Here is a 9,165-nt window from a genome sequence, read left to right on the forward strand (position 1 = left end):
TCAGTTAATCATTCCGTGAGCGGCCTATTTCATGCTGTGGTACCACATCTTCTGTTCACTAATCAGATTCAACATTAAGATCAGTCTCCCACCTTTACTTCCCCTCTCCGTATTATTAAGGAGCGGAGGGAAGAGCCCGAGTGCTCCCATACTGGATCAAACATTCAAACGCTGTACGCCTTTGAGTGTTTCAGACAGATTCAAGATAGTGGGAAATCATTCTTCAAACCTGGTTTTCTCTTCTTCTAGGAAAGGAGTCACAAGTCAGGGTGAAAGGGTGAAGAGTGAGAAGTGACAGGCTAAGGGTTAGAGGCTGGTAGTTAGATGTACTGTTATGTGATACTAACTGGAAGGCTACAGGACATCAATACATCATAAACCAGGAGGGCGGGCGTTGCCAGGGGGCATCTCAATCCAGACACCATATGAAGCTGCAGAAAAGCTGCAAAAAAAAAAAAAAGCCAGACTTCAGTGTGAACAGACTCCACACAAAGAAGTCCCATCCTTTGTCTCCCTCTTTTCTTCATTTGAATTTCCATCAGATTGAGTGGTGCTGACAAAGCATCAGAGCACTCCACAGGAAGAGGAGAGAAAAAGGATGTGTGTGTATGCGCACATGTGTGTGTGAAGAGGGGAAGCCGCACAACACTAGGGCAGCTAATACCCGTGGGAGCCCTCAGCGGAGCCAGCAGGCTCCTAAAGCCCTGCCTAAAGCACTGCCTGGCTACTGAGACACTGTTACAGCCTGGACAGCTTTAAACACTGGCATCGGGCACTGAAGGTCAATTAATAGGTCACCTGTGATTCAGCCGCCACTCTCCTTTGTCTGTGCGAACACACATGGGCATATACACAACAGCACACATTGAAAAACCTCTTCTCTTACACCCTCCCGAGCAGCTGTTAAAAGCTGGATCTGGTTACGGCGGGGCTGTGCTGCTTCCGCACGCTCCCAACTGGTGCTCTGGGCTGACGGTGTGGAGACACGCCAGGTGGTTGTAATGGGCGACGGCTGTCAGCACACAGAACAGCTGTAATGGAGATGTTCATTCACATGTCCATCCACAGCACGCATTAGTCAACAACAACAGTAATAACAGCTGCTATGTTGGGACTTTATCGCCTGGGCTCAAATGTCCTCTCAGGGTTATTTTTATGACACATACAGAAAATGGAGACAGAGAAAAGCCATGACATTCAAAAAGCAGAATCAGAGTGCACCCTGTGACAGTCAAAGATATTAGGTGCCTTTATTCCATTTTCTCAGTTTCTTAAAATGAGAAAGAGGGTCAGAAGGGTTCATGGGAGTTTGCCCAACCAGTCCACATGTGTTTCGTGGAACTGGAGAAGGCATTCGACCATGTCCCTCATGGCACCCTGTTGGGGCTGCTCTGGGAGTACGGGGTCCGGGGCCCTTTGCTAAGGGCTGTCCGGTCCCTGTACTACCGGAGCAGGAGCTTGGTTTGCATTGCCAGCAGTAAGTCAGACTTTTTCCCGGTGCATGTTGGACCCCGGCAGGGCTGCCCTTTGTCACTGGTTCTGTTCATTATTTTTATGGACAGAATTTCTAGGCTCAGCCAGGGGCCGGAGGGAGTCCAGTTTGGGGACCACAGGATCTCGTCTCTGTTTTTTGCAGATGACATTGTCCTGTTGGCCCCATCAAACCAGGACCTCCCGTGTGCACTAGGGCGGTTTGCAGCCGAGTGTGAAGCGGCTGGGATGAGAATCAGCACCTCCAAATCCAAGGCCATGGTTCTCAGTCGGAAAAGGGTGGCTTGTTCCCTTCAGGTTGGTGGAGATGTACCGGTCCGTCATGGTGAAGAAGGAGCTGAGCTGTAAGGCAAAGCTCTCGATTTACTGGTCGATCTACGTTTCGACTCTCACCTATGGTCATGAACTTTGGGTCATGACCAAAAGGGCAAGATCCCGGATACAGGCGGCCGAAATGAGCTTCCTCTGCAGGGTGGCAGGGCGCACCCTTAGAGATAAGGTGAGGAGCTCGGTCACCCGGGAGTAGCTCAGAGTAGAACCGCTGCTCCTCCACATCGAGAGGAGCCAGCTGAGGTGGCTTGGGCATCTGTTTCGGATGCCTCCTGGGCGCCTTCCTAGGGAGGTGTTCTGGGCATTTCCCACCGGGAGGAGACCCCGGGGAAGACCCAGGACACGCTGGAGGGACTACGTCTCTCGGCTGGCCTGGGAACGCCTCGGTATCCCCCCGTAGAAGCTGGAGGAAGTGTCTCGAGAACGGGAATTCTGGGCATCTCTGCTTAGACTGCTGCCCCCGTGACCCGGTTCCGGATAAGCGGAGGAAAATGGATGGATGGATGGTCTACAAGAACACACAATCCTGACTGGTTGAGTTTGTGTGTTGAACTCTTCATTAACAATAATAACAACATGTTTTCTGTTGAACTTTGAAGCTGCTGTGGCCAATATTTTCTACATGAAGAGTGGCTGAAATGTTTGTTCTCAGTGTGAAACAGTTCACTCACAGGGACAGACCCACCAGCCTCTGTAGCTGCTCTCTGCTTTAGAGAGACATTCAGACTGAGCCAGTAAAAACACAACTCCCTGCTGTGTTTTAACACATGGGGCTGCATCAGTCAGGGGGTGAGGGGTTGCAGGGGGGAGTGTTATGGGCATGATATGGCCACGTTTTAACAACTCGATGTGAGTGGCTTCATTCACCTCCCCAGCCCAGGAGTTTCCATTGTGTTTTGGTTAGCAGCACTGCTAACATAGCCTACTCTACCTTAGCACCAACTCTACCACCAGTGAGTCGGCACTGATAGTTTAACATCCGGTACGTACTAATGAAAATGCATGGCATGTCCTTATGGTACGTGACCTGTGGCCTAGATTCGACAGTGAATAGCAGTGAACGCTCACGCTAGCAAGGTGAACAAAAGAGTCCTCATCCTGTGGGCGACCATGTCCCGACTGTCCTCGGAATATGATTGGTTAGCACAGCGCCTTACCGGATGATGTCACTGTCAGGTGACATGAAAGTTGAACCGGATCCAACTTTTTCACCACATTTTGCCAGAGCCCCCTGCAGTGCTGGTGCCAGTGCAGTGAACGCAATCCTCCACAGAATGGATGGAGAGGGCTGCGTTCTTTGTTTCCCGCACCTTTGAAACTCAACCTGAACGTGGCCTTACAGTGTATTATAGTGTCTTTCAACGCATTGTTTTGTTTTTTGCAAATCACAACTTCACTGCTTTGGTTCAGTCTCACCACACAACAGGACACCGTTTTCAGTGAAACAACTACGATAAATCTATTTGTGCAGAACCAAGACGGACACAGCAACACGTTAGGGAACATAGTGAAGAAATTAGTGGTTAAATGAGCAAATACAAGACTAAATGCTGGATTTACAGTCATCTTGTGGCCAGAAACACAACTCTAAATTAATGCTACTGTTACGCTCCATATCTGTTGGACTTGTAAACGAACAGTTATTTGCTAGCACACTGCCATGTCAACGGTATAAGTGGATAATATGTTAGTGTTGTGTGAACTTGTTGCATTCCCTTTAGTTGGCCCCTAAATAATTAATAATCCAATTCTCCATTAAAACCTCCATTAATGCTAGTTTAACTTTGATTGTTGCCTTTTTAATAATGAATATTTAATGGTACAGAAAATACTTAAGACCTGAAACCATGTTTTCAGGGGCTTTCAGTATTTATATCAAACAAACAAAAAATAAAGTATGCCCAACTCTGTCACTTCCTCTAGTGGTTTGCCCAGGTTTTGACATATCCATCTTTAATATTCCAGTTACCGTCACAATACAATGGAGACAAATGAAATGAAGTTTCATTTATCTCACAGCATGGAAAGCAGCACTTAAAATATACAACAGTAAATCTTTCCAGTATCTTTTTTACTCTGGATTATCCTCAGACCTCCTTGTCAGCAGGTTTTACAGGGACTATTTTTTCAGTTCAATTAGTTCCAGTGAAAAAACTGTTGACAGCGAGGTCTATGGATTATCCAGAGGAAGGAGGGCACTGTTCCTGTGAGGAGACACTGGTGTTGTGTGTTTTATATGTTTTGTTTTATTGTTTTGAGAACCAAAAACAAAATCCACTTACCTCCACTGGAGGCAAATGAGTCAGAGCACGATATCTCATTATTAACCCAAACAAGCAAGAGCAAATTAGCCAAATACCAAAAGGGTAATTAAGAAAATGTCTTAATTGAATGACTTGACACTTTAAACTCTATGTTCTTGTCCATATTCACACCTTCAGGGCCAAACAGGAGAACATGTAACAACAACCTGATTTACGTGAAGGGGCACAGAAACCACTTGCTAAAGACATGGTGTTTTGTGCCAACCAACAAGGAGGCGAAGCTGGCACAGAGAGGGCTTCTTAAGCTTTGTAGGAAACGCCCTATTCATTGCAAGAGTGAACACTTGGCACAAACGTCCATATCGGAGGATGCCACACACACAAACTTAAGCTTAGCGCTCCCCTATGAGGTCATTTAATTAGACAACAAAAGCCTAAATCACTATGGCCACACAGCAGGCCTCCTTTCACTTCCACATTTCTGTCAGTTTCCTCCCCTCAAGTCGTCTATGTGCATTAAAAGCTAATTATGAACCGTGAAGCCAACACGGGTCTTAAACATTGTGACAACTACAAGCCTATTACTCTGCATTTCATTCAGAGTGAGAGACAGGAGGAAGACAGAGCGCTGGTCGTTGAACATATTTACTGAGGCAATTTCTTGGTTGATTAGATGCAAGCATTTGAAGTCATCATTCGTATTCACTGTCACATCCACAAAATGTGACAGGCTGTCGTGTATTATTGCTATCATGTTAGATCTGATGGGAAAATAAAAGTGCGGGAGAGGAGATGATCCTTTCTCCAAGCAGCTCATAAATCCATCATTACTCTGATCCGCCAGCCGGAGCTCTCTCTCCCTCTCTCTGCTTCCCCTGAGAGGGATACAGCCTCTCGAACCAAAGCCTTGTGCTAGGTGGGTAATAGAGATTGGCTATCAGCAGCAGACTGAGGTGTACGGCGGCCTGTATGGTTCTGTTCGGGTGCCACTGGATTGCAAAATCAATGGAGTATTACAGGGAAGATATTTAGCTTACTGCTATATAGAAATCGAGTTTGCTGCTGCTCGTGCTGTCTTCTTCTTCACTCTATATAGACTTGGATGCATGCTGCTGTTTGTAGCGCCAGGTTTCCAGGGGGACAGTTACAGCACCACTTCAGCACTCACGAACATTTAGATACACGACCAAATATCTAATCCAGCTCTGTCTTTTTATCCATTTAGCAGGGAGTGAATTATCAGAAGAAACAAGCTGACAGGGAGTTTCAGGCCTGACTCAGAGCAGAACTGGCTTTACCAGTGTTGAGTGGTGACAAGGAATGACAAACATAGTGGGAGAGGAATCTTTTCAAAGACAACTGCAGAGAGCTGAAGAAGGAAACAGATAAACGAAAGCGAAAAACCTTAAGAGCTTTCATACAAGCTTGGTATTACAGCAAGAACAGAGTCGGACACCGGCACGCACAATGCAGCACAAAAACATTCTGTAACCCTTCACTAGGTAACAATGCTTTCAGTACTATATGCAGTGTTTCATGCATTTTCACATTTTGACTTCAGTGAAAAATAAAACAAACACATTCGATCCAAGTGTAACTGCTTAAGTGGGCGCTTTGAAAGTGGGGTAAGTGCCAAAAGCTGAGGCATTTTTCCCACTGGCTTTGACACACAAGTGTGACATTGACATTCAGTGAAAGGTCTCATTCACTGGTCTGTCCTCCACAGTACAGCTGGGGGAGAGAAGAGGAAAGGGGGACAAGAACAAACCAGGCCGGGGTGACTGACGAAATGGTGCCAGACAATCAGATCATAGTTTATAACAGCTAACTTTACTGAGGAATATGCTTTATCAAGGCACCGTATCAATCCAGACTTCTCTCTACTAGAGATGAGCCCCCGTAGCTGGATTCATCTTGGATCTGGTTTCAGTTTGACAAGCTAAATCACCTGGATTTGTTAAGAGAGCAAATCCATTAGCGAATCTCACATTCTCAATCTCTTTTTGGTTTAGCTTGGTTTACCTCTCTCTAATACAACGGGCATGGACAGATGACCGTATACAAATGTCATCAGTGTGTATATGTTCCTAACTACAGAAGAGGATTAGGGCCACTGTAAACAATGTATTTAAGGTATGACTTTAATCTTAGAATTCTGATTTTTTTTTAAAGTCATCTTTAAAGTTCTGAAATTAGAATTCTGAGAAAAAAAAGTCAGAAATCAAATCATTTTTCTTCTTCTGTATTAAACAAACATGGCCGACTGGCTCAGACGTTCCCAAGTCAGTGACGCATCATTATTGAAACAAAAACACTAACATTAAGTTTTCATCTTTTTATAACTTGAGAAGGACGCGTGCTCATCCTACCATCGGTGTTGTGCCCTAATCGGCTGGTAACCGCTGGTGGAGAAACTGATGTTTATAATGACACTGTCAAAGAAACTGTACTCAATGTGGACTCATCACATTTTAACTCACACTTGAAACACTTGACAAGGTCAGTACCGGTGCCAATGCTGACGTCACCTTGGGTTTTCAACTTTTGGTGGGTATTTTTCATTATTTTTGACGTTTCATTAACAAAACTATGTATAGATTCTAAAAATAAACGACGAAATCCAGGAAACCTGGGACTTGCTGATAATCCAATCTTGAGAGCCACTGAATGAATGACGGACTGACAGATGGCAAAGTACAGGAACAAACACGCCTTATCTACAGGAAGATGTGGGGTTCTACTTGTTTTTCCCCTCTAGATTTATCATACAATCCGACAGGAAAAGTTAGAAATGATGCTGAACAATGTATCAAAGTCACACTGCAATATAAGTAATGGAAAGGCTCGACTATTAAAATTCAAATCAACAGATACATCCGCTGAGGTGAAATAGTGACAATAAAATGTCTGGCTACGCTGCAGATTCTCATAAAAAAAGAAGAGCAGCGCAGGGACCTGAGATTTCCTGTCCTGGACTCTGCACTGCTGCTTTGCGAGGATCCATAAATAAAGGCTGGGTTTTCATTGTTATAGTTTTTACAGTAGTTGTGATTTTACTAGAAGGCGCAGAGAGGAGCAGGAAAGGTGAGGAGAATACGTCGAGGTGTGGGCACAAGTCGGATTTCCACCCACAACACCGGGAGCACTCGATCCTCAGGAGAGATGCTGCTGCTTGGCTCGCGAGTTTAATTCAGCACAAATAATCCACGTAAAGGTCATGTGTCCTGAAAAGCCTGGAAATAACTTGTTTCCTCCAACAGTGAAGCTGCATGTTGTTGAAAACAAGTGTGCTTTTGTCAGTGAATGCTGACAAAGAACTCCTCAAATATGGACAAGGGACAAACCCCGTCTGTCAGCGCTGACAAGGGCAACACTGTGCAGAAAGTGTAAAGTGCTGAAGAGGTTTGGGGTGTCCTGAGGCCATAATCACTCCGCTGAGTGTCACTGAAATGTTCAATCAAGAAACTGACTTTTGGAGAGAAGACTGCAGTGCATACAAAGTGTATTGCTGGAGATGGGGCATTTTCTGTTCTTCTGAGTTGATGGTAAAATACATGCGGCCTGACTAAACCTGAAGGCACTCAAAACAAGCTCCAGTCACATGTGGACCATGTGTATTTCCAAATCTAAAAGGCAAGCCTTGTTTCTACACCAATAATAACCGTCTGCAATAGATGGAAATGATAATCATCATGGTTCACCCTGCCACTTACACCACTAATATGTCTTTTGTGTGATCGAAGCCGACAGTGCTGTCTGACAGGTGAGCCAATAATGTCTGGGAAAAACAGAAAGAGCAAAGGGGGCCGCATTCTGTCTGCTTCATCAGAAACAGCCAGTCAGATGAGATTATGGAACAATTTACACAGATGGCAGATCCCATCATCCCCATGCCTTGTTAAGTAAAGCCAGGCCTGACAGGTTGTGCAGACAGTGAAGGGGAGGGCGGTGATTGATTGGAGTGTTTCTCATCTTGGCACAGATTGTCAGTGACTAAGCAGAGGGAATTAGTCAACATTTTTAGAAGCATTTGCACTTCAAAAAAAGAAAAGGAGGAAAATACCTGGGTAAATCTGGAGAAGAGCTGTTAAATGCATTTGTTATAGTAAAAGAAGCCTGTCACTGCAAAACGCTTTAGCCTCACAAACGCTGCAGTCACACCTGTGTGTAATGCGGGAGCAACATAAAGCGCACAAATTCAATATCATATACTGCAGAGTCACTCTGAAATACAATGCGTTGTTTTGCTCTATTGTAACAAAAAATGTTTGCATAACAGTGCAGATCTGATTACAGCCCAGATATCTGATGTTCCTTTCCGTCTGTGTCTCTCTCTGCCCTATAACAGACAATTAATAATGCATACATGGGAGTCCGGGGAACACTCCACACTCTATTAACTGGAGCAGACAACAGCTATTCATAGGTGAATGATGAGTGGGAGGGACAGGTGAAAACCTCAGAGACTGGCCCACAAAGAAACGTGCAACAGAGTGAGCAACAGCTCTCCGTAAGGACTTGCTATCACTTCATCTCTGCAGGCTTATCTGTGTCTCTTTCATCTCGTCGAGCTCTCGTTCTCCTCTTTCATCTCATTATATGTAGAATCTGCAGGCCATAAATCCAGCAGGGATGCTGTACTGTGCTCACCATCAGAGGATCATTGTGTTAGGATGAACAGGGCCAATTTTCTCTCCAGATGCTGATTAGAGTATAGTACCTGAACTCAGGGTTTTGGTCGATATGAGAGTACAGGTTCCTCGCCATACACTGCTCTTTTTCCTTTTCCAATTTAAAATTACACTTCACTGTGTGTGTGTAAGGTCACCTAAGGCTGTAAATCCACATCAGTTCTTAAGGCTGTGCAATCCCCCTCACTTTTCTAATTGTCTTTTACAGTTTCAGTTGGATTTACTCACTAAAATCTCTATTTCTGATGAACTGATAAAAAATATGTTCATCTATATCAGACTCACAGCACTATTAAAGGGGAACTATACCAATCTGACACATCAAAGTCCAAGTACAGGTCTTGGGGAGGAATAAACACATACTGTGTATGTATGTGTATATATATATA

The 9,165-nt window shown here is 44.7% G+C and overlaps 1 protein-coding gene across 1 annotated transcript in view; it reads right to left on the reverse strand.

Moving 5' to 3' along the window:
* The window catches only part of hs2st1a (heparan sulfate 2-O-sulfotransferase 1a), a 25,243-nt gene that overhangs the window by 6,240 nt on the left and 9,838 nt on the right, over positions 1-9,165 (reverse strand). The window lies entirely within an intron of this gene.

Source organism: Monopterus albus, unplaced genomic scaffold (genome assembly GCF_001952655.1).
Source record: "Monopterus albus unplaced genomic scaffold, M_albus_1.0 scaffold172.1, whole genome shotgun sequence".
In the NCBI taxonomy this organism is placed as follows: Eukaryota; Metazoa; Chordata; class Actinopteri; order Synbranchiformes; family Synbranchidae; genus Monopterus; species Monopterus albus.